Source organism: Phyllobates terribilis, unplaced genomic scaffold, assembly GCF_046119375.1.
Source record: "Phyllobates terribilis strain yellow unplaced genomic scaffold, ASM4611937v1 Scaffold_2__4_contigs__length_985480577, whole genome shotgun sequence".
Taxonomy (NCBI): domain Eukaryota; kingdom Metazoa; phylum Chordata; class Amphibia; order Anura; family Dendrobatidae; genus Phyllobates; species Phyllobates terribilis.
The window spans coordinates 795,922,369-795,947,882 of NW_027362762.1; the positions used below are offsets into that span (position 1 = coordinate 795,922,369).

Here is a 25,514-nt window from a genome sequence, read left to right on the forward strand (position 1 = left end):
TCTGTAAAATGCTCTCCTCCTCCTCGGCACCGACCGTAGGAGAGAAGCTGTGAGATAAAGCATCGGCTTTAACATTCTTAGTACCAGGGATATAGGTAACAGAAAAATGAAACCGAGAAAAAAAAAGTGCCCACCTAGCTTGACGGGCATTCAAGCGCTTGGCAGCATCCATATAGATCAAATTCTTATGATCTGTGAGAACCTGAATAGGAAATCTAGCACCTTCCAAAAAATGACGCCAATGTTCAAACGCGAGTTTAATAGCCAGCAACTCCCGATTTCCAACATCATAATTTTTCAAAAAGAAGGCACAAGGATGTACTCCATCCTTGTTCTCCTGAGACAAAACTGCTCCGACCCCCACCGATGAAGCATCGACCTCGACCAAAAAAGGCTTGGTCTCATCAGGCTGCATAAGGATAGGGGCAGAACTGAACCTCTCTTTGAGATACTCAAACGCTTCAATGGCCTCAGTAGTCCACTGGGCCGTATTCGCACCTTTCCTGGTGAGATCGGTCAGAGGCTTAACAATTACAGAAAAATTCTTAATGAATTTCCTGTAATAATTGGCAAAACCCCAAAATCTCTGTATAGATTTCAAACCAAAAGGCCTAGGCCATTCCTGCACAGCGTGAACCTTCACCAGGTCCATCTCAAAGTCCTTGCTGGAGACAATGTAGCAAAAAAAAACTAATTTTCTGCACAGCGAAACACATTTCTCCAGCTTAGCAAAGAGTAAATTATCACTCAATAACTGCAAAACTTCACGTACACTCTGCCAATGGGACTCTAAATCTGGTGAATAAATCAAAATGTCATCCAAATACACAACCACATTCTTACCAATCAAAGGTCTCAGGATGTCATTATTAAGGACCTGAAAAAATGCAGGTGCATTGGTAAGACCAAATGGCATCACCAGATTCTCAAAATGACCTACTGGAGTGTTAAAAGCAGTTTTCCATTCATCACCCTCCTTCAGTCGTAACAAATTGTATGCTCCCCGGAGATCAATTTTAGGGAACCACTTGGCCCCCACCAACTGGTTAAACAAGTCAGGAATTAATGGCAATAGGTATGAATTGCGTACGGTAATCTTATTAATTTCACGAAAATCCAGACATGGACGTAAACCCCCGTCCTTTTTTTTAACAAAGAAAAATCCAACGGCCACAGGCGACTTAGAAGGTCTAATGTGACCAGCAGGCAGGCTAGTCTGTATGTACTCCTCCAAGGCCTTTCTTTCAGGAATAGTCAGATTAAACAGGCGACTCTTGGGAAGAGTAACTCCAGGAACAAACTCAATGGCGCAATCATAATCCCTATGAGGAGGTAAAACTTGCGACTCCTCCTCTGAAAAAACCCTCCAAAAATCTTGAATAGGTACAGGTAATTCCTCTTTTTCCACAGCCGCAATGCGACCATTACAACATTAATCATAGCACTTCAGACTCCAAGACTTAATCATATTAGTAGACCAGTCCAGTAAAGGATTGTGCAGTTTTAACCAAGGCAAACTTAAAACGACCGGAGAGGGTAAATTGTCTCATACAACGAAGTCCAAAATTTCTTGGTGAACTCCATTGATAATGAGGGGAAATGCAGCAACATTGTGAGTAATACATTTCAAGGGAGTGTTATCAACTGCAATCACAGAAATAGGTGCTGACAAAGGTTTAGATTTCAATTTAAGGTTTTCCAAAAACCCTTTATCAATCACATTAAGTGTTGAACCACAATCCACAAATACCTGAAATTCAATCAAATTTTCCTGCAAAGTAGTACTCCCAGAAAGAAATACTCCTACGGGCGTAAATGACTTTTTTTTTTTCTTTACTTAAGCAAAGCTCACAATACTTAATCAAATGGTCAGCTTTACCACAATAAAGACACAATCCCTTGGCGAACCTCCGGTCTCTTTCCTGAGAGCGGAGTGACATCGTCCCAACCTCCATCGGTTCTCCGCCGTCAGAGCAGATTTTCTGGGGACTAGGACCTGACATTACAGGAGTCTTTACCTCATTCACCCTGGACCTCAGTCTCCTGTCCACACGAACAGCTAATTGCATGGCATCCTGCAGAGTCTCAGGTGCGGGGAATGCAATTAGCAGATCTTTAACCCTTTCACTCAGACCAGCAAGAAATAAACATTTCAGCGCAGGATCATTCCATTTAACTTCTGAAGCCCATCTCCTGAAGTGTGTGCAATAATTTTCAACATCACCTGACCCCTGATTCAAAAGCCTGAGTTCTGCCTCAGCAGATGAGATTCTATCAGGATCGTCATATAATAGCCCCATAGCAGAAAAAAATTCTTCTACAGACCTTAAACACGGATTATTGGGTTGGAGAGAAAAGGCCCACCCCTGTGGTTCATTGCAGAAAAGTGACATAATAAAACCAATGCGCTGTGATTCATTCCCAGAGGACCTTGGTCTCAAACGAAAATATAACAAACAAGCATTTTTAAAGAAAAAAAAATCTTGCTGTTTACCATAAAAAACATCAGGCAGTCCTACCTTGGGTTCCACAAAATGTGCTCCAGAACAGCTATTCACGTGTTGCTGTAGCTCGGTCACCTCCAGAGACAATCCCTGTAAGCGTTGAGCCAAATCCTGGACGGAAACCATACTAATCCCCAAATTTCTTTCCTTTTAGTTTTTGGGCTGGACTTACTGTTATGATCTGCAACAAGTACTAAGGAAAGATAGGGGAAAGCTGTCCCTACAGTAAGACTAAGCTGAATCCCTACGATGTAGCGGGCTGACTGTTCCTAGCGAACAGACCGGCCTAAGTCTTCAGCTAGTCTGAACGAAGACCTATAGCATAAGGGGAGGGGTCCCTAAAAGAACTAAGGACTGGGACAAAAATGGGACACCTCCTAAACAGAGAAGTTGTTGCAGAACACAAAGAGACAAACTGACAAAAAGGTACTATAGGTCCCAGAAGGACCAAGCGAACTGACAGAGAAAGGCACTGAAGCACCTGGCTAGAGAAACAGTCAAACACTAAAGTCCAGTACAGCCAAAAGGGCGGATCTGGAATATAAAGGCAGATGGTCACGTGACTGCAAAACACAAGATGGAAAAAACAAACAGGAGGGTTCTAACAGGTAGAGCTGGTCATGCAGCGGTATGGTGGAGCGAGGGTTACTGCAGGTTGTACGCTTGTCGGAACAGGTGGGTCTTCAGGTTCCTTTTGAAGGTTTCCACAGTAGGTGCGAGTTTGATATGTTGGGGTAGAGAGTTTCAGAGTAGGGGAGATGCATGGGACAAATCTTATATGTGATTGTGGAAAGAGGAGATAAGATGGGAGAAGAGGAGATCTTATGAGGATCGGAGGTTGCATGCAGGTAAGTACTGGAAGACTAGGGCACATATGTATGGAGGAGAAAGGTTTTGGATGGCTTTGTATGCCAAAGTTAGAGTTTTCAACTGGAGTCTCTGGGCAATGGGGAGCCAGTGCCGGGATTCGCAGAGGGGAGAAGATGGGGAATAGTGGAGTAACAGGTGGATTAGTCGGCCAAAAGAGTTTAGGATAGACTGGAGGGGGGGGGGTGTTAGAAGGGAGGCCACAGAGCAGGAGCTTGCAGTTGTTGAGACAGGAGATTATGAGAGCGTGCACTAGTGTTTTTGCAGATTCATAGTTGAGGAATGTGCCGATCCGGGAGATATTTTGGAGTTGGAGTAGGCAGGAAGTGGAAAGGACTTGGATCTCAGGTTTGAAAGAGAGACCAGAGTCAAGCTTGCAGGACTGAGGAGAGTGAGCAGCCATTGACTTTGATGGATAGGTCAGTTGGGGGGGGGGGGGTGAATGAGATGGTGGAAAGCTGATGAATTTGATTTTATCCATGTTAACTTTTAGAAATCTAGCAGAGAAGAAAGATGAAATAGCCGACAGACATTGTGGGATTCTGGTTAGTAAGGAGGTGATATCAGATCCAGAGAGATAGATCTGTGTGTCATCAGCATAGAGGTGATACTGATGAGACTCATACCTAAGGTGCATGCGGACTGTACTGTGCTGTCAGGGAAGGAAGAGGAGGTTGACTCTCAGGGCGAGGAGTGTGAGAACAGATAGGATGATGATGAGAGGTTGTAGATCCCACTTGGTGTGAACCCAGACGCACGCAGCTGAGTAGCTCAGCTGAGTAGGTGGAAGGGGGAAGACGAAGAGGTTACGTTGCGGCTTCCCGTACAGACACTGAGTGATGCAACCATGACAAGCACTGCATCCACAGCCACAATTGTAGCGGGTCTTCAGTTCGCAGGGGCCACAACTCACTTCATCTGCCAACTTTGTTAAAAACGACTGAGTAGAGGCAAAAATTGCAATAATTTGACTACTACATGCATGAACTGGCACATGCGTGAACAACATGCGTTAGTCTGAGAATCTCACTGCGCTAAAATGCAGACTAGCAGGCCTCGCCAACCACCAGCTGCCCCATTAACCTCTTCTGCTGCTTCTTCCTCTTCCGTTACTGTGGCAAGTGTCCTTATTCCTTATTTTTTCAAAATCTACAGTTTTTTTATTTTTCAAGAATTCCCACAAGTTGTATAGTGGGATAGTGATTATTAATTGTTCCATCTCTCCATATATCCAGATCTCGACTCCATCCTTTTGAAAACAGAAAGTGAATGGATTTTCAGATGCAATTCTGTAAATCCATGTGAGTTGAATGAAAATTTTAATTTTGGCTGTTTTCTGTGAACTGTAATGGTCGGAATTGGTTAGCCAACACTGTTGAATATATATTTGGATACATGTAATAAAACCTTGGAGTCCCTTTACTGCGTGGTTTTGACATGCCCTGGTCCCCTTAAACAACAGATGGAGATATACTGGAGAGATGGAACAGTTAATAATCAATATCCCACTATACAACTTGTGGGAAATCTTGAAAAATCAAAAAACTGTAGATTTTGAAAAAATAAGGAAAATTGTTCCCTTTTGACCTATGTGCCTCAGTGCATGTGAAGCCACTGGTACATAGAAAACTGATCGATGAGAAGTATTCATATTTAAGATATGATTGATTGTAATGATATGGCTGGATTTGATGATCTAAAATCTGGGGTAATAATTGATAAAATTGATAATATGGCATCTCTCTCTTTTTTCCTTTTATGAATCAGTTTGTTTCTGATGTATTTCTAATCTCAGATAAATGATAGGAAGATAGTTGATTTATGAAATCTGTACAACAATGATAAATGGTAAGAGGTTACTGAACTTGATATCAGGCTTTTATATCAATACTGGTGAGGAAATGAGCTGATTTTGATCTAATTAATCTGATAGGTCGACCTCCCTGTCAATCTTTATTGACGGTATAAATAGATATTCCCTAAACATCAATCTCACGTCACTGTGCAACCGGGATTTTTTGTGGGTTGTCGTCGAATATCGCCTAGACTTCGACCTTATATGCATCCTAAGATACATGAGATTTATACTAGGATAAATTAATTTTAATCATTTACAATAAAATACAATAAAATATTTTTTTCTCTTCACCCCTTTTTCTTTCTTCTATAATTTAACATGTTTTTCGGTGGTGTACATCGGTGAATAGGTGTCTAAATGAGATATGACTTTCTTTTCTCAGGGATGGAGAACTAAACCACTACCCACCAGAAGATGGAGAACTAAATTACTAGACAACAGGAGTTAGAGAACTAAACTACTAAACACCTAGGGTTGGAGAACGAAACCAGTACACATCAGGGGATGGTGAACTAAACCACTACACATCAAGGTGTCACTAGACACCAAGTCTTGGAATCCTTAAGGCTTGCGGGACAAACATCTGTATCTAACACTTCCCCCACTGCTTCTGCCTCCTCCAGGGACTCCACCTGCGCCCTCAACTTCTCCCTTAACAAGATATGCATTCCAACAGTGCAGAGAGAATCCCCCCCACCTCCGTGCTGCGCAGCCAGGGCTCACTGCAATCAGGCAGTGTTTAAATTAATATGCCTTGGAGATTGCAATCGCACAGCTCAAGAGTTGTGGACAGATATCCAGGCCGATTTAAAGCAATGGCTGTCTTCACTGAACCTGGAGTCAGGGAAGGCCGTGTGCGATAATGGTGCGAACCTGGTGGCGGCCCTATGCCGGGGCAATCTCACACACGTGCCTTGCATGGCTCACGTCCTCAACCTGGTGGTACAGCAATTTCTCCGCTACTATCCTGGCCTGGATGCACTGCTGAAGAAAACACGGTCGCTGTGTGCTCACTTCCACCATTCGTAACCCGTAGGTCATCGATTTGCGTTGCTACAGAGATCTTTTGGCCTACCGATTAACCGGTTGATATGCGATGTGTCAACATGGTGTAATTCCTATTCCGGTCATCTACATGCTGGAGCACACATTGAATAGTCTGCAGGGGGAGGTGGTGGTCCCAGGGGAAGAGGAGGAAGCAGAGGAGGATGCGGAAGGATAACAATATCTCTAAGTTCGGAAGGTGCCATGGGAGAGTGGACTACAGTGATCAAGGTGGGCTCATGGTACCAGACAAACTGTTAGTGAAGGTGCAGGAGCCAAGGAACAAATGGAGGAGGATGAGGAGGAAGAGGTGAAGGGCGCGCAACAGTTAGAAGAAGAGGATTATGATCCTCTCTGTTGTCCATGCTTGGCGGGAGGGGACGGAGGAAGCAAACTTCAGTATTACCCTACCACCAACATACCATGGACTTGAACCTCATGGAAGAGCCCGACACATGAGTGCCTTCTTGCTGCACTATCTACAACATGATTGTTGCCTATATTGTTAGGATTGAAATAGTGCTTACTACTGCGTTGCCACTCTGTTAGATCCACAGTACAAGAGTAAATTTTGCCAGATGCTTACTCCCCTGGAAAGGGATGCACGCATGCTGAAGTATCGAAATACGCTTGAAGACAATCTTAATAGTGGTTTTCCCCAAGACAGCAGTGAGGCACAGTGTGCATCGCAATTCTAGACTTCCAACCCGGGAACGTTGAGTTCTCAACGCAAAAACATTAGCAGCCTTTCAGCACTAGAGTCCTGGGTTCCAACCCCACCAAGGACAACATCTGCAAGGAGTTTGTATGTTCTCCCCGTGTTTGCTAGGGTTTCCTCCGGGTACTCAAATTTCTTCCCACAGTCCAAAGACATACTGATAGGAAATTTAGATTGTGAGCCCCAATGGGGACAGTGCCAATAATGTCTGTAAATGTCTGTAAAGCGCTGTGGAATAAATGGCTCTATATGAGTAAAATAAATTAAAAAAGAAAAAATTTCTGGAAGTCGTTTCACTCATTTTTTGCTGCACTATCTACAACATGATTGTTGTCTATATTGTTAGGATTGGGGCACCAGCAGAGCAGAGTGAAAGACTGGAGAAGATGGTGCTGGAGTATCTCGAGCTCAATATCAATGAAATCAGAGGTGTTTGGATCTTTGAATTTTGGCATAGAAAAATGGAAGAGTGGCCTGAGCTTGCCTGTCACGTCTTGCAGGTTTTGTCATGCCCGGCAGCCAGCGTTCTGGAAGAAGGTGTCTTCAGCGCTGCTGTCCTGATGGATAAGCGTGTCCGGCTGATCCCTGAAATTGTAGACCGCCTAACTTTCATCAAGATGAACAAGTCATGGACCTCCGATGACTTTTGCACCCCAGTCACAGACTGGCCAGACTAGGCGATGGTGTAGTTTTTAGCGTGCTGTATTGATCTCGCGTTATTGTAATCTGTGACACCTTTGTCGTGATTTTTGTGCCTGCTGTTGCTACTGCTGCTGATGCTACTAACAATTTTGTGAAATGTGGAGACTCCAAGTTGGGTTTCCAGCAGGCGAGTTGCCTGTAGTGGAAGAGGTGTCAGAGCCCTATTATACTATTTCTACTCTGGGAAAATTGATCATATCTGTAAAGTGCTGTGGAATTAATGGCATTATATAAGTGAGTAAAATCAATAAATAATTTTAAAAAATTGATGCCACTTTACTGGTGTCACACCCGAATTTTTGGAAATGTTTGGACTCAAAGTTGGGTCTCCTTCATGTGTGTTGCTTGAATTTGGCAGGGCTCTCAGAGCAGCAGGCCTACACCTGTCACTCATGCCCCTGTTACTAATCAAAGTTTAAGAAGCTAGAAATGCTGTTCCAAGCCCTGCTCCATGCTGAAATGTGGCCTGGTCTCAGAACCATGCTATTAGCACAAAGAATTTAGATTCTGAAATGTGGATCCTGGGCTGGAGCACAAAATAATTAAAAGCAGAAATGTGGCCTGGTTTCAGGACGATGCTATTAGCACAAAGAATTTATATTTTGAAATGTGGACTCCTGGCTGGAGCAGAATATCAGCACCAAAGAATTAAAAGCTCAAATGTGGCATGGTTTCTGTAGCACAATAGTACCATAACAAATTTATATTTTATAATGTCAACCCTTGGATGGAGCAGAATATCAGCACCAAAAAATTAAAAGCTGAAATGTGGCACAGTTTCTCTAGCACTGTACAAAAAGAACAAATTTAGATTTTAGAATATCAACCCCTGGCTGGAGCAGAATTTCAACACCAAGGAATTAAAAGCTCAAATGTGGCATTGTTTCTGTAGCACGATAGTAACTGAAAAGATTGAGACTTAGTAATGTGAACTCCTGGCTGGAGTACAATATCAGCACAAAAGAATTAAAAGCTCAAATGTGGCATGTTTTCTTAGCATGGTAGTAACAGAACAAATTTAGATTATATAATGTCAACCCCTGGCTAGAGCGGATTATCAGCACCAAAGAATTATAAGCTCAAATGTGGCCTAGTTTCTTTAGCACGGTAGTAAGAGAAAAAAATTGATTTTTTTTTTACTGTGGAGTACTGGATAAAGCTGAATTTTAACGCAAAAGAATTACAAGATGAGATGTGGCCTGCGTTATGCAGCATGGTAGTAACAGAAAAAATAGATTTTGTACTGTGGAGTCCTGGATACAGCTGAATCTCTGCGCAAACTAATTACAAGCTTAGATGTGACCTGCTTTATGTATCATGGTAGTAACAAAAAAAAATTATTTTGCAATGTGGAGCCCTGAATACAGCTGAATCTCTGTGCAAAAGAATTACAAGCTGAGATGTGACCTGCTTTATGTAGCATGGTAAAACAGAAAAAAATTGATTTTGTACTGTGGAGCCCTGGATACAGCTGAATCTCAGCGCAAAAGAATTATAAGCTGAGATGTGGCCTGCTTTATGTAGCACGGTAAAACAGAAAAAAATAGATTTTTTACTGTGGAGCCCTGGATACAGTTGAATCTCTGCGCAAACCATTTACAAGCTGAGATGTGGCCTGCTTTATGTAGCACAGTAGTAACAGAAAAAATTAGATTTTTCACTGTGGAGCCCTGGATACAGCTGAATCTCTGCGCAAACCAATTACAAGCTCAGATGTGGCCTGCTTTATGTAGCACAGTAGTAACAAAAAAAAATAGCGTTTCAAAGGTATACTCCTGCATGGAGCTCCTGGTGTCTGTCTGGACCACACTAATAGCAAAAACGATTGATCTGCTGGAAGATTGATTTCCCAGCCACACAGGATCTTATCTAGCTAAACTATCTGACTACAAGCAACAGCCTAGCTAACGATCTCACTCTCTCACTATGCAGCTGCAGGAGCAGCCTCTCTGCGCTGTTACACTGACAAAAAGGCACTAAAACAACATGTCCGCTCTATATATGAAGAGGGACATGTGACTTCAGCAGCCAATGACACAAGCCCTTGTGTCTGGACGTTGTGGATGGTTCCTGCACCCTGATTGGCTTACCGGAATCTCCACATATTAAGTTAATAATAAAAAATAAAAAAATTAACATTAAACAGATCACCGCTACTCTGACCTCTCCCCACCCCCTCTCCTCATCAAGCACATTCCCCCCGCTCATGATACAGCACCACTATCCTAGTCAAAGTCCTAAAAATACACTAGTGGAAGCGCAATCATTTACCACACTTTGTTCGAATTTTGCCGATTTTGAGTAAAAACGCTCATGGGTCCGATCACGAATCCGAATGTGCAATGTTTGTGCCGAATTTGAGAAAAATAAATGTTTTCCGAACATGTTCGCTCATTTCTAGTACTTACCTCCTCGACTGATGCCGTTCATGTGATGTCAGAGCTGTGTTTCTTGGTTGTCATATGACATCATTGTGCAGAACATGCTTCATAACAGCTAGTCACCAAAGTAGCAAATAAAGTAAAATAACAAATATTCAAAACAAATGAAAAAAACTATGAAACAAAATTACAGAGGTCCATGCCCATAAGGATGTGGAGAATAGCTTCTTGTAAAGGTAAATAGAAGAATCGATGAATAAACCAGTCACCCATGCCTTATCTCAGCAAACATGGGTGCTGAGTTACAGTTGTGCTCAAAAGTTTACGTAGCCCAGGAGAATTTTTCCTTTCTTGGCCTTGTTTCAGAGAATATGAATGATAACAAAGAAAACTTTTTCTCCACTCATGATTATTGGTTGGGTGAAGCCATTTATTGTCAAACTACTGTGTTTTCTATTTTTAAATCTTAATGACAACCAAAAACACCCAAATGACCCTAATCAAAAGTTCACATACCCCAGTTCTTAATACTGTATATTAACCCTCTAACATCAATGACAGCTTGAAGTCTTTTGTGGTAGTTGTGGATGAGGTTCTTTAATTTCTCAGATGGTAAAGCTGCCCATTCTTCTTGGCAAAAAGCCTCCAGTTCCTGTAAATTCCTGGACTGTCTAGCATGAACTGTGAGATCTTCCCAGAGTGGCTCAATGCTATTGAGGTCAGGAGACTGAGATGGCCACTCCAGAACCTTCACTTTGTTCTGCTGTAGCCAATGACAGGTTGACTTGTTGGAACGTCCAAGTACGTCCCATGCGCAGCTTCCGGGCTGATGACTGCAAATTTGCCTCCAGTGTTTACTGATAACGTGCTGCATTCATCTTTCCTTCAACTTTTACCAAGTTTCCTGATGCCTTTGTGGCTCACACAGCTGCCCATTCTTCTTGGCAAAAAGCCTCCAGTTCCTGTAAATTCCTGGGCTGTCCAGCATAAACTGTAAGCTTGAGATCTCCCCAGAGTGGCTCAATGATATTGAGGTCAGGAGACTGAGATGGCCAATCCAGAACCTTCACTTTGTTCTGCTGTAGCAAATGACAGGTCGACTTGACCTTGTGTTTTGGATCGTTGTCATGTTGGAACGTCCAAGTACGTCCCATGTGCAGATTCCGGGCTGATGAGTGCAAATTCGCCTCCAGTATTTGCTGATAACGTGCTGCATTCATCTTTCCTTCAACTTTTACCAAGTTTCCTGTGCCTTTGTAGCTCACACATCCCCAAAACATCAGCGATCCACCTCCGTGCTTTACAGTAGTAGTGGTGTTCCTTTCATTAGAGGCCTTGTTGATCTCTCTCCAAATGTAACGTTTATGGTTGTGGCCAAAAAGTTAAATTTTGGTGTCACCACTCCAAATTACCTTGTTCCAAAAGTTTTGAGGCTTGTCTCTGTGGTGTTTGGGGTATTGTAGGCGAGATACTTTGTGGCATTTGTGCAGTAATGGCTTAATTCTGGTGACTCAACCATGCAGCCCATTTTTCTTCAAGTGCCTCCTTATTGTGCATCTTGAAACAGCCACACCGCTAGTTTTCAGAGAGTCCTGAATTTCAGCTGATGCTATTTGTGGGTTTTTCTTTGCATCCTGAACAATTTTCCTGGCAGTTGTGGCCGAAATTTTTGTTGGTCTACCTGATCGTGGTTTGGTTTTTACGGAGCCCCTGATTTTCCATTTGCTAATCACAGTTTGAACGCTGCTGACTGGAATTATAAATTCTTTGGATATTTTTTTGTATCCTTTTTCTGTTTTATACAGTTCAACTACCTTTTCCCATCGATCTGTTGACAATTCTTTTGCTTTCCCCATGACTCACAATCCAGAAACGTCAGTGGCTGGTAGAAAGATGCAAGAGTCTGTCTGGATCCCAGAAAGTCACTCAGCTTTTATGCACACACACTGATTACAAGCAAACAGGTCACAGGTGAGGATGTTACCTTTAGTAACCATTCAAACCCATTTGTGTCAAATTCTGTGCATGTTATCAGGCCAAAGAAAATTACTCTAATCAAATTAGACAGCTCGAGTAAGTTACTGGATATAAATATATATATTCTGCATCTATACTTTATGACTTGCAGTGCAATGATAGCAGTAATGTTCTTCTTTGTGAAACAAGCTCACTTATTATGTTGATATATAGAGAGATAGATGTAATATGTAGCCAGGCACAATTTTTCCAGAGGACCCAAGTTGACAGTGTCTGCCCCTTCCCACTTAGAAAATCTGGGAATGTTAATAGCGTAGCAAATCTAATGGTTTAGGTAGAAAGTTGGGTGCAGAGCAGGAGAAGCATTGTATAGGGGAGCTAGAGGATGGAATAAAGGAGGTTGAGACATACTGATTTTTTTTATTGAATTTCGAAGTTTGTTATAGTATTTTCATCTGTGGAAACTATACAGATGTAGTAAAATTAAAATGAATAGTCACAGAGCAAGCGAGTCCAAATACAACATAAATAAGTGGTCATTTTATGCAGTTTGCAGCATTATTAGTGCTTTCTACATCTGTACTGTAATCCTCATTTTCTCATTATACAATTATATATACACAATATACATATTTATCATAGCATTAGAGACATACAGTATAGTAGATTTTTATATTATAACTTGTAGAAATGTTCAAGTGGAAGCTGTAGACTACTAATAATTAAATCTCTTGATTAGACACAGTGTACTTGGAAAGAGACATTGACATTTTAATGTGCTTTGATATAAAATACTAGATGTAATCTTTAATACCATCCAGAGACTAATCACCCCTATTCACCCCCATTTCTTGGCTTCCACAGATGGGACTACATTTGTGCATCAGACCAAAGAGTACCGTAAGTAAAATGTCTCCTCCACCAAATTAAAGTATTGGAATTCTGCTGTTTAATCCCCACAGAGATCTTATTGTAAGACAGGACAAGAGGAAGCCAACTGGAGTAAAATGGTGTCTTATATGAGTGCCAAAGTCCACTGAGCCGAATCTGTCACAGTTTCTGGGTCTAAATAATTTCATTGTGGAATACAACATCATTTCTAGTTTTCTCCACTTCAAAAGACAAGTTACTCATGGCCTATAAAGACTTACAGAGTAGGTGAAGCTTCAGAAATATACACTGTTCCCACTTCAAAAGACCACTTCTTTGTAAACAACCTCTCCTTATTTTAACTAGATATCACGTGGCAGATTTTTTTAGTTCTATGATATACTAAGCATACTGGCTATTTTTGTTAAGAAGACCAATCTTCGAGAAGACCTTTTTTTCCAGCTATTTTGGGTGATCATCTCAGGAAAGTTTTAGTAGAGGGCTGCTCTGCTCTTTAAAATTGATGACCTTTTTTTTAATATAGGCCATCAATATTAGTAGTAAGATCCCACTTTCAGCAGCTCTTTGAAGGGTGCATAAGATTTGTTCCCATTCTTGCTGATCCAGGATGTGAGAAGAGGCCCAACGCATCTAATATTGATAGCCTATGCTAAGTATAATCTTTCAATTTTGAAAAATCCAATAAAATATTTAATTTAACAAGGAATTGCATAAACAACAATTCCCTAATGTAATTATATTATTATATTCCACCTTATATAATAAGACTCCAATAATATACAAAGGAAGTCAGAAACTGTGAAACATAAGCAATGCATAGGATAGAGATAACCTGATAATTCAGTGGTGGTCCAATCACTGGGACCCACATTGGGGCACTTTTTTATCCCTGTTTGAATAGAGCAGTAGTGCACATGTCGAACTGCTGCCCGCTTGATTTCCTTTGTGGCTGATGAGCAGTGCACCCAGGTTTTGCAAATAGTGCTATAGAGAATGAATGGAGCGATGGTTGGCATGCACACTTCCAGTTCATTTTAATGGAAATAAGTCCACTGTTTTGCCAATTGCGCAGGTAACAGCGGCCAGACTCCCACCCAAACTATAAATTATGACCTATCCTATGGATGGTTATCTTTACTGGACAACCCTTTTAAATCATAGGTGCATCATTGCACAACATTTTGGAGTTTCAACAGATGATTTACTAAAAAATCTGAGTCACTTGTAAATACATTATGTGGTTATCTTTTACTGATGCTAAGCTACAGCCCGTGCCATCATTGTGAGCTGCAATTACAGTTTTGTTAGCCTTAGGAGCTGTAATATTTCAGCAATCCTTGCCATCCTTGCTCGGGTAACTTGCATTTTAGGATACGATGTAGACAGTGTCGGACTGGGGTGTCTGGGGCCCACAGGAGGAATTGATCCTCAAGGCCCACCCTACAGCTATATGCAAATACCTGATAGCCGATATCCCCGTTATAGTGGAGCGTCGACTGTAAATCACAGGCGGCTCCTGCACATCTACTGTGCACCACCATAACTGGGATGTAGAATTACGGTAGTTTGCATTAAAGAGGTTCTTTGGTTAAAATAAGTTATCACCGATACATGGGATCCACAGGATCGGTGATCACTTATTGATCGTTTGGGTTCGAACATTGTAAAACGCACCTATCGGAAGAATGGGGAAGTTTTATCCCTGACAGGACACTTATCCCCATTTTAAAATGTAGCAGCAGGTGGGACGTCTGACCGCAGCTCCATTCATTCTCTTTGGGGCTTCCAGAAAAAAAACAAGAACAGCCACTGAGTGAATGAATGGATCAGTGGTCAAGTCGCACATGAGCTCCAGTCTAATGGGGATAAAAGCTCCACATTCTAGCAATCGGTGCAGGTCCCAGCAGTCAGACCCCCACTAATCAATAATTTATCACTTATCCTGTGGAGAGGTGATTACTTGTTTTCTCCGGAGAACCCCTGTAAATGCATCTTGTTCCAAGTATTTAATCACTAATGGAAATAAAGAATCTTCTCCTAATTAATATGAGAGAGAACAAATGACCGCCATACACAACACAATCCACTATACCCACACCAATAGTACCACATACATGGGAGAAATACTGCCACACCTTGACCAGACCAAATATTACCACCACATAGTGACTGAATAATACCACATACAAGGGATAAATACCACATCATGACCAGACCACATATTACCACCACATAGTGACTGAATAATACCACATACAAGGGAGAAATACCACCACACCGTGACCAGACCAGATATTAACAGCATATAGCGTCCAAATAATTCCCCATCATTTCTCTCCCCCACCTCCATCATTGCTCTCCCCATCAGCATCATTGTTCTCCCCCCTCCTCCTCTATCATTGCTCTCTCCCATCCCCATCATTGCTCTCCCCATCTTCTCCATCATTGCTCTCCCTCAGCTTCTCCAACATTGTCATATCTCCCCCACCTTCTCCATCATTGTCATATCTCCCCCACCTCCTCCATCATTGTCATATCTCCTCCATCATTGCCATATCTCCCCCACTTCCTCCATCATTGCCATATCTCCCCCCACCACCACCCCTTTGGAAGTGCATTGAGCTGTAGGGTGCATTGCTGGAAAAGGGGGAAAAAAACAAACTCTTTAAATCTCTTAGTTTGCGAGTGTGAACGAGCTGAGTGTGACCGGAGTGTAAGTGCGAGCGAAAGTAAGTGTGTGACTTGTTTTTCAGTGACTTTGGATTCAGGGAGTTTGGAAAGGAGGACTTTGGACTGAATTGCTGTCTGTATTTTATTAATTCTTTACTTTTCTTTTTACTTAACATTCTGTCTATTGCAATCCCCATTAGGAAATGAGCTCCATTATTGACAATGCTATCCAGTGTACATCTTGCCACATGTATGAATTCCTTGAACAGCTGGTCGGGGTTGCTTACTGCTGTGTGAGATGTGTGCACGTTGTGCGTTTGGAAGCCCAGGTACTGGATCTAAATGAGCAGCTGGCAACACTGAGATCCATTGACAATATGGAAAGGAGTCCGCTGCTCACTGAGCAGCAGCTCACTGGGGTAGATGTGGGGGGGGGTGGTAGTCGGGAGCTGCAGGACAGTGAGGCCGTTAGTTGGGTGACAGTTAGAAGGGGGGGTAGAGGGAAGAGTGCCAGGGAGGCTAGTCCTGATCTGGCACACCCCAATAAGTTTGCAAAGTTGGCAGATGAGGGGAGTGACGGTACAGGGGTAGCACTGCTGCAGCAAGGCATGTCCCCTGAAAGCCGGAGGAGTGTCAGCTCCAGTAAAGAGGGACATAGGAGAGCAGGGCAGGCCAGGCAGGTGCTGGTAGTGGGTGACTCAATTATTAGGGGAACAGATAGGGCAATCTGTCACAAAGACAGGGATCGTCGAACAGTGTGCTGCCTACCTGGCGCTCGAGTCCGGCACATCGCTGATCGGGTTGACAGATTACTGGGAGGGGCTGGTGAGGACCCAGCGGTCATGGTGCATATTGGCACAAATGACAAAGTTAGAGGTAGGTGGAAGGTCCTTAAAGATGATTTCAGGGAATTAGGCTGCAAGCTGAAAGCAAGGACCTCCAAGGTGGTATTTTCTGAAATACTACCAGTACCACGTGCCACGCCAGAGAGGCAACGGGAGATTAGGGAGATAAATAAGTGGCTCAAGTACTGGTGTAGGAAGGAGGGATTTAGGTTCCTGGAGAACTGGGCCGACTTCTCAGTTGGCTACAGACTCTACGCTAGGGACCTCAATGGGGGAGAAATTGGCTAGAAGGTTTAAACTAGGGATTCATTTTATAGGTGGGGAAGATAGTGCAGTTAGTGCCCTGGGCACAAATAAAGAAATTGGGGGTGGGGTTAGAACAGTCAATAAAGTAAGAATGAATAGAGGTACAGAGAGATACATAAAATGCATGTACACTAATGCCAGAAGCCTCACCAACAAAATGGAGGAATTAGAATTAATTTTGTTGGAAAATAATTATGACATGGTAGGGATATCTGAGACGTGGCTGGACGAGAGCCATGACTGGGCAGTTAATTTACAGGGCTATAGTCTGTTCAGAAATGACCGTACAAACAAGCGAGGGGGGGTGTGTGTTTATATGTAAAATCATCCTTAAAACCCGTCTTGCGGGAGGATATAGGTGAATCTAATGAAAATGTAGACTCCCTGTGGGTGGAGATAAGGGGAGGGGGAAAAAATAATAAATTACTGATAGGGGTTTGTTATAAGTCTCCAAAAATAATGGAAGTAGCGGAGAATATCCTCGTAAAGCAAATAGATGAAGCAGCGACTCAAGGAGAAGTCATTATTATGGGAGACTTCAACTACCCTGAAATACATTGGGGGACAGAAACCTGTAGTTTAAGCAAAGGTAATAGGTTTTTGACAATTACCTTTCACAACTGGTTCAGGACCCAACAAGAAGGGGTGCACTGCTAGACCTAATATTAACCAATAGGCCAGACCGCATATCAAATATACGAGTTGGGGGTCACTTGGGTAATAGTGATCACAAAATAATACGTTTTCATGTAACCTTTAATAAGATGTGTAGTAGAGGTGTTACAAGGACACTAAACTTCAGGAAGGCAAATTTCCAACGGTTGAGAGATGATCTTAGTGCAATAAACTGGGACGATATCCTGAGACATAAAGCTACACAAAGCAAATGGGAGACATTTATTAACATCCTGAATAGGACCTGTGCACAATATATACCCTTTGGGAATAAACATGCTAGAAATAGGAGGAAACCACTATGGCTAAATAGAGCTGTAAGGGGCGCAATAAGTGACAAAAAGAAAGCATTTAGAGAACTAAAGCAAGTAGGTAGTGATGAGGCATTAAATAAATATAGAAAATTAAATAAATTCTGTAAAAAACAAATCAAGGCAACAAAGATTGAGGCAGAGAGAATCATTGCAAGAGAAAGTAAAAATAATCCCAAAATATTCTTTAACTACATAAATAGTAAAAAACTAAAAAATGATAGTGTTGGCCCGCTTAAAAATAGTCTGGGTGAAATAGTGGATGAGGATGAGGAAAAAGCCAATATGCTAAATGATTTTTTTTCAACCGTATTTACACAAGAAAATCGCATGACAGAAAACATGATTAGTGATAACAAAAATTCTCCATTAAATGTCACTTGCTTAACCCAGCAGGAAGTACGGCGGCGTCTAAAAATCACTAAAGTTGACAAATCCCCGGGCCCGGATGGGATACACCTGCGAGTAATGCAGGAATTAAGTAACGTCATAGATAGACCATTATTTTTAATCTTTAGAGATTCCATAATAACAGGGTCTGTACCACACGACTGGCGTATAGCAAATGTGGTGCCAATATTCAAAAAGGGGACAAAAACTGAACTTGGAAATTATAAGCCAGTAAGCTTAACCTCTACTGTGGGTAAAATCCTGGAGTGTTTCCTAAGAGATGCTATACTAGAGTATCTGAAGAAGAATAACCTCATGACCCACTATCAACATGGGTTTACGAGGGACCGTTCCTGTCAAACTAATCTGATCAGTTTTTATGAAGAGGCAAGTTCTGGACTGGACCAAGGAAATGCAGTGAATGTTGTGCATATGGACTTTTCAAAATCTTTTGATACGGTTCCACACAAAAGGTTGATACATAAAATGAGAACAATGGGGATAGGGGAAAATATATGTATGTGGGTTAAGAATTGGCTCAGTGATAGGAAACAAAGGGTGGTTATTAATGGAAAACACTCAGACTGGGTCTCAGTTAACAGTGGGGTACCACAGGGGTCAGTAATGGGCCCCCTTCTTTTTAACATATTTATTAATGACCTGGTAGGGGGCATACAGAGTAATATTTCAATATTTGCAGATGACACTAAACTCTGCAGGGTAATCAATACAGAGGAGGACAATTTTATATTACAGGAGGATCTATGTAAACTAGAAGCTTGGGCGGATAAATGGCAAATGAGCTTTAATGTGGATAAATGTAAGGTAATGCACTTGGGCAGAGGAAATAAAATGTATAATTATATGCTTAATTGTAAAACATTGGGCAAAACTGTAACTGAAAAAGACCTGGGTGTATTGGTGGACGACAAGCTCACGTTTAGTGGCCAGTGTCAGGCAGCTGCTGCAAAGGCAAATAAAATAATGGGATGCATTAAAAGAGGCATAGATACTCATGAGGAGAACATAATTTTACCTCTATACAAGTCATTAGTGCGACCACACTTAGAATACTGTGTACAATTTTGGTCTCCGGTGTATAAGAAAGACATAGCTGAACTAGAGAGGGTGCAGAGAAGAGCGACCAAGGTTATTAGAGGACTGGGGGGGCTGCAATACCAAGACAGGTTATTACACTTGGGGTTATTTAGTGTGGAAAAAAGAAGGCTTAGGGGTGATCTTATTACTATGTACAAGTATATGAGGGGACAGTACAAAGACCTTTCTACTGATCTTTTTACTCTGAGGCCTGAGACTGGGACAAGAGGGCATCTTCTACATCTGGAGGAAAGAAGGTTTAATCATAATCACAGACGGGGATTCTTTACTGTAAGAGCAGTGAGACTATGGAACTCTCTGCCGCATGATGTTGTAATGAGTGATTCACTATTAAAATTTAAGAAGGGCATGGATGCCTTTCTTGAAAAGTATAATATTACAGGTTATATATACTAGATTCCTTGATAGGGCGTTGATCCAGGGAACTAGTCTGATTGTCGTATGGAGTCGGGAAGGAATTTTTTTCCCCAATGTGGAGCTTAGTGTTTGCCACATGGGGTTTTTTTGCCTTCCTCTGGATCAACATGTTAGGCTATGGGTTGAACTAGATGGACTTAGTCTTCCTTCAACCTTAAAAACTATGTTACTATGTTACTATGTTACCTCGTCCATCATTGCCATATCTCCCCCACCACCTCCTCCATCATCATTGCCATATCTCCCCCTACCTCTTCCATCATCATTGCCATATCTCCCCCACCTGCTCCATCATCATTGCCATATCTCCCCCACCTCCTCCATCACTAGTGCCATGTCATATCTCCCCCCACCTTATCCATCACCATGCCATGCATATCTCCCCCACCTCCTCTATCAACATGCCATGCATATCTCCCCCACCTGCTCCATCACCATGCCATGCATATCTCCCCCACCTCCTCCATCACCATGCCATGCACATCTCCCCCTACCTCCTCCAACACCATGCCATGCATATCTCCCCCCACCTCCACATCACCATGCCATGCATATCTCCCCCCACCTCCTCCATCACCATGCCATGCATATCTCCCCCCACCTCCTCCAACACCATGCCATGCATATCTCCCCCACCTCCTCCATCACCATGCCATGCATATCTCTCCCTACCTCCTCCAACACCATGCCATTCATATCTCCCACCTCCTCCATCACCATGCCATGCATTTCTCCCCCCACCTCCTCCTTCACCATTGCTCTCCCTCTTCTCCACCCACCTCATCACCATTTCTCTCTATAAACTCCCCCCACCTCCTCCATCACCATTGCTCTCCCTCTTCTCCCACCTCCTCCAGCACCATTGCCCTCCCTCTTCTCCCCCCACCTTCTCCAGCACCATTGCTCTCCTCATCTCCCCTCACCTCTTCCATCATCATTGTTCTCCCTTATCTCCCCCCACCTCCTCCATCACCATTGCTTTCCCTCTTCTCCCCCCACCTCCTCCATCACCATTGCTCTCCCTCATCTACCCCCACCTCCTCCATCACCATTGCTCTCCCTCATCTCCCCCCACCTCCTCCTTCACCATTGCTCTCCCTTTTCTCCACCCACCTCCTCATCACCATTGCTCTCTCAAATCTCCCCCCACCTCCTCCATCACCATTGCTCTCCCTCTTCTCCCCCCACCTCCTCCAGCACCATTGCTCTCCCTCTTCTCCCCCCACCTTCTCCAGCACCATTGCTCTCCTCATCTCCCCCCACCTCTTCCATCATCATTGTTCTCCCTTATCTCCCCCCACCTCCTCCATCACCATTGCTCTCCCTCTTCTCCCCCCACCTCCTCCATCACCATTGCTCTCCCTCATCTACCCCCACCTCCTCCATCACCATTGCTCTCCCTCATCTCCCCCCACCTCCTCCTTCACCATTGCTCTCCCTTTTCTCCACCCACCTCCTCATCACCATTGCTCTCTCAAATCTCCCCCCACCTCCTCCATCACCATTGCTCTCCCTCTTCTCCCCCCACCTCCTCCAGCACCATTGCTCTCCCTCTTCTCCCCCCACCTTCTCCAGCACCATTGCTCTCCTCATCTCCCCCCCACCTCTTCCATCATCATTGTTCTCCCTTATCTCCCCCCACCTCCTCCATCACCATTGCTCTCCCTCTTCTCCCCCCACCTCTTCCATCACCATTGCTCTCCCTCATCTACCCCCACCTCCTCCATCACCATTGCTCTCCCTCACCTCCACCCACCTCCTCCTTCACCTTTGCTCTCCCTCTTCTCCCCCAGCCTCCTCCATCGCTCTCCCTCATCTCCCCCACCATCACCATTGCTCTCCCTCATCTCCCCCACCTTCTCCATCACCATTGCTCTCCCAAATCTCCCACCCACCTCCTCCATCACATTGCTCTCCCTCTTCTCCCCCCACCTCCTCCAGCACCATTGCTCTCCCTCTTCTCCCCCCACCTTCTCCAGCACCATTGCTCTCCCTCATCTCCCCCCACCTCCTCCATTATCATTGTTCTCCCTTATCTCCCCCCACCTCCTCCATCACCATTGCTCTCCCTAATCTCCCCCACCTCCTCCATCACCATTGCTCTCCCTCATCTCCCCCCACCTCCTCCATCACTATTACTGTTCCTCATCTCCCCCCACCTCTTCCATCACCATTGCTCTCCCTCTTCTCCTCCCGCCTCCTCCATCCTCCTCCATCGCTCTCCCTCATCTCCATTGCTCTCCCTCATCTCCCCCCACCATCACCATTGCTCTCCCTCACCCCCCCACCTTCTTTATCACCATTGCTGTCCCCATTTCCCCCCATCTCCAGTCCAGTGTATTAGTTAAAAAAAAAAAAAAAAAACACTTACCTCTCAGCACGCTCCTCTGCAGCATCGTCCTCTGCTTCCTGCCCGGCATCTTTCTCCCTGACAATGACTCACGCTGCATGATGATGTCATCAAGCAGCGCGAGCCTTGTCAGGGAGGAAGTGCCGGGCAGGAAGCAGAGGTGAGGACGAATCGCTCCAGCTCTGCTGCCGTTTTCCTCCTGCCCCATTTTCCTCCTATCGGCAGCGGAGCTGGAGGGATCGCTCCCTGCCCGTCAAGCAGAATGAGGGCAATCTGGCCATGGGCCTGCCAGAGCCTGGGGGTCCGAGAAGCAGGCCAGATTGCCCTCATCAGCTGCACTTCAAGGGCCCTCCTGCCCGGAGGGTCATGAGGGCCCTTGCAGTGCGGAGCATCCGCAGCCATGTTAACCAGGGGCTCCGTGCATCCTGCTCAGGGGCTCAATGAGGACCCGGGCCCACCGGAGAATTCTCCGGTGTCCCGGTGCCCCAGTCCGACCCTGGATGTAGACGTGTGTCTGACAACATGCTTGTTGACTGTTTCTAACAGCAGCAGGCACAATTTTGAATACTGAACTAGAATAGAATATGCTCTATGCAATCTTATAAGGACAGGATCAATAACTACCTTTATATGAGCTGTATCTACAAGCAAAGAGGATAACGCAGCAGATATACTATCAACCTCTCAAGTTCTCTCCTGTTAATTCATGGTAAGAGAATTTGTACAGCCCCTTCTACAATGTAAAACAAGACACACCCAGTATTGCAGGATAACGACAAAAACTTCTGTTTTATAGCATGGTGTTATTTTTATTCACAGCTCTATTAAGTGAACGTGGCATGAGGTTTAAGTGGTTGTAAAATCTGCCTCTTATTCTAATAAAATGTCCATAAAATACCTTGCGATTTAAGAATATCATATTATGAATATATTTAAAGCAAATCTATCAGCTTAATATGTTCCTTTATGTAAGAGCACCAAATTACAGCCACAGATCCATACTCCCAGGAGCAAAAAAATCTGCTATTGGCCTATTAAGAGTTCTGCAAGAATACAGTAGACACATACTTTATGGATCTGGTGTATTGATGAGGACTACACTCCAACCTGCCTCTCCCTCTCCTCAGCACACAGAGACTGACAGACTGTTGTGCATGCACATATACAGAGATGTCTACTCTGTAGGGATCCGGTGTGAAGTGCCTGGGGGAACACTCTCATCATAAATACACCGGACTCATAAACTAAGTGTCCAGTGTACTCTTTAACCACTACATTTCCATCTGCAGCATAGATTTACAGCTGCGTTCTACTTACGAGAACGTACAATCATATGTCTGACCCATGTGCTCTTGTTTGTGTCATAGCTTGTTTTAAAGGGTAGGAATAGGGAAACGTGAAGAAATCTTTCTTATAGTGAATATGCTGTGCAGTATTTTACTTTATTAGAACAGTTGTGTAAAAAGAGCTTTTGTCATTTGCTCAAAGAAATTTATTTAAATACCTTGTAAATCCCTAATTCTGCCACTCTTTACCGTTCTCGTCTGCGTCGCACCATTGAAGAGATATTGACATTTGTTGCTTTTGGAGTGAAATATGTGAAACCTCTACTCGTAGAGAAACTGGGTGTTTCTTCAGAGTCTTCTCTAGGTTTGTGCACTTTTTTCCCTTCTTCTAGACACTGCCAATCACTGGTTGGCAGCTGATCTAGCAGTCTAAACAGTCTCAGACATTGCCTTGGAGAAAGGTGTATACAAGGTATTTAACTCAATTTTGTTGAGCAACTGACAGGTCCTCCTTAAATTTATTTTTTAAAATAGATAGTGAATATATATACACTGCTCAAAAAATAAAGGGAACACTTAAACAACACAATATAACTCCAAGTAAATCAAACTTCTGCAAAATCAAACTGTCCACTTAGGAAGCAACACTGATTGACAATCAATTTCACATGTTGTTGTGCAAATGGAATGGACAATAGATGGAAATTATTGGCAATTACCAAGACACCCTCAGAGTGGTTCTGCAGGTGAGGACCACAGACCACATCTCAATACCAATGCTTTCTGGCTGATATTTTGGTCACTTTTGAATTTTGGTTGTGCTCTCACACTCGTGGCAGCATGAGACGGACTCTACAACCCACAGAAGTTGCTCAGGTAGTGAAGCTCATCCAAGATGGCACATCAATGCGAGCTGTGGCAAGAAGGTTTGCTGTGTCTGTCAGCGTAGTGTCCAGAGGCTGCAGGCGCTACTAGGAGACAGGCCAGTACACCAGGAGACGTCGAGGGGGCCGTAGGAGGGCAACAACCCAGCAGCAGTAGGACCGCTACCTCCACCTTTGTGCAAGGAGGAACAGGAGGAGCACTGCCAGAGCCCTGCAAAATGACCTCCAGCAGGCCACAAATGTGCATGTGTCTGCACAAACGGTTAGAAACCGACTCCATGAGGGTGGTAAGAGGGCCCGACGTCCACAGATGGGGGTTGTGCTCACAGCCCAACACCGTGCAGGACGCTTGGCATTTGCCACAGAACACCAGGATTGGCAAAGTTGCCACTGGCACCCTGTGCTGTTCACAGATGAAAGCAAGTTCACACTGAGCACATGTGACAGACGTGACAGATTCTGGAGACGCCGTGGAGAGCGATCTGCTGCCTGCAACATCCTTCAGCATGACCGGTTTGGCAGTGGGTCAGTAATGGTGTGCGGTGGCATTTCTTTGGAGGACCCCACAGCCCTCCATATGTTCGCCAGAGGTAGCCTGGCAGCCATTGGGTACCGAGATGATATCCTCAGACCCCTTGTGAGACCATATACTGGTACGGTTGGCCCTGGGTTCCTCCTAATGCAGGACAATGCCAGACATCATGTGGCTGGAGTGTGTCAGCAGTTCCTGCAAGATGAAGGCATTGAAGCTAGGAACTGGCCCGCCCATTCCTCAGACCTGAATCTGATAGAGCACATCTGGGACATCATGTCTCGCTCCATCCACCAACGTCACGTTGCACAACGGACTGTCCAGGAGTTGGTGGATGCTTTAGTCCAGGTCTGGGAGGAGATCCCACAGGAGACCATCCGCAACCACATCAGGAGTATGCCCAGGCATTGTAGGGAGGTCATACAGGTACGTGGAGGCCACACACAATACTGAGCCTCATTTTGACTTATTTTAAGGAATTACATGAAAGTTGGATCAGCCAAACTGTGTTTTTCCACTTTAATTTTGGGGGTGACTACAAATCCAGGCCTCCACCTCCATTGGTTAATACATTTGATTTCCATTGATGATTTTTGTGTGATTTTGTCAACACATTCAACTTTGTACAGAACAAAGTATTCAATGAGAATATTTCATTCATTCAGATCTAGGATGTGTTATTTGAGTGTTCCCTTTATTTTTTTGAGCAGTATATATATATATATATATATATATATATATATATATATATATATATATATGGTACGGTATATATATTATTGTGACA

General features: G+C 43.7%; 1 long non-coding RNA gene across 1 annotated transcript in view; it reads right to left on the reverse strand.

Annotated features, from left to right (window-relative positions):
* Positions 1-22,137, reverse strand: part of LOC141252983 (uncharacterized) — a 37,896-nt gene extending 15,759 nt beyond the window's left edge. The window contains exon 1 of the long non-coding RNA XR_012314177.1: positions 22,047-22,137. This is a non-coding gene — a long non-coding RNA (uncharacterized lncRNA). The remainder of the gene's footprint in view (positions 1-22,046) is intronic.
* Between the last annotated feature and the right edge of the window lie 3,377 nt (positions 22,138-25,514).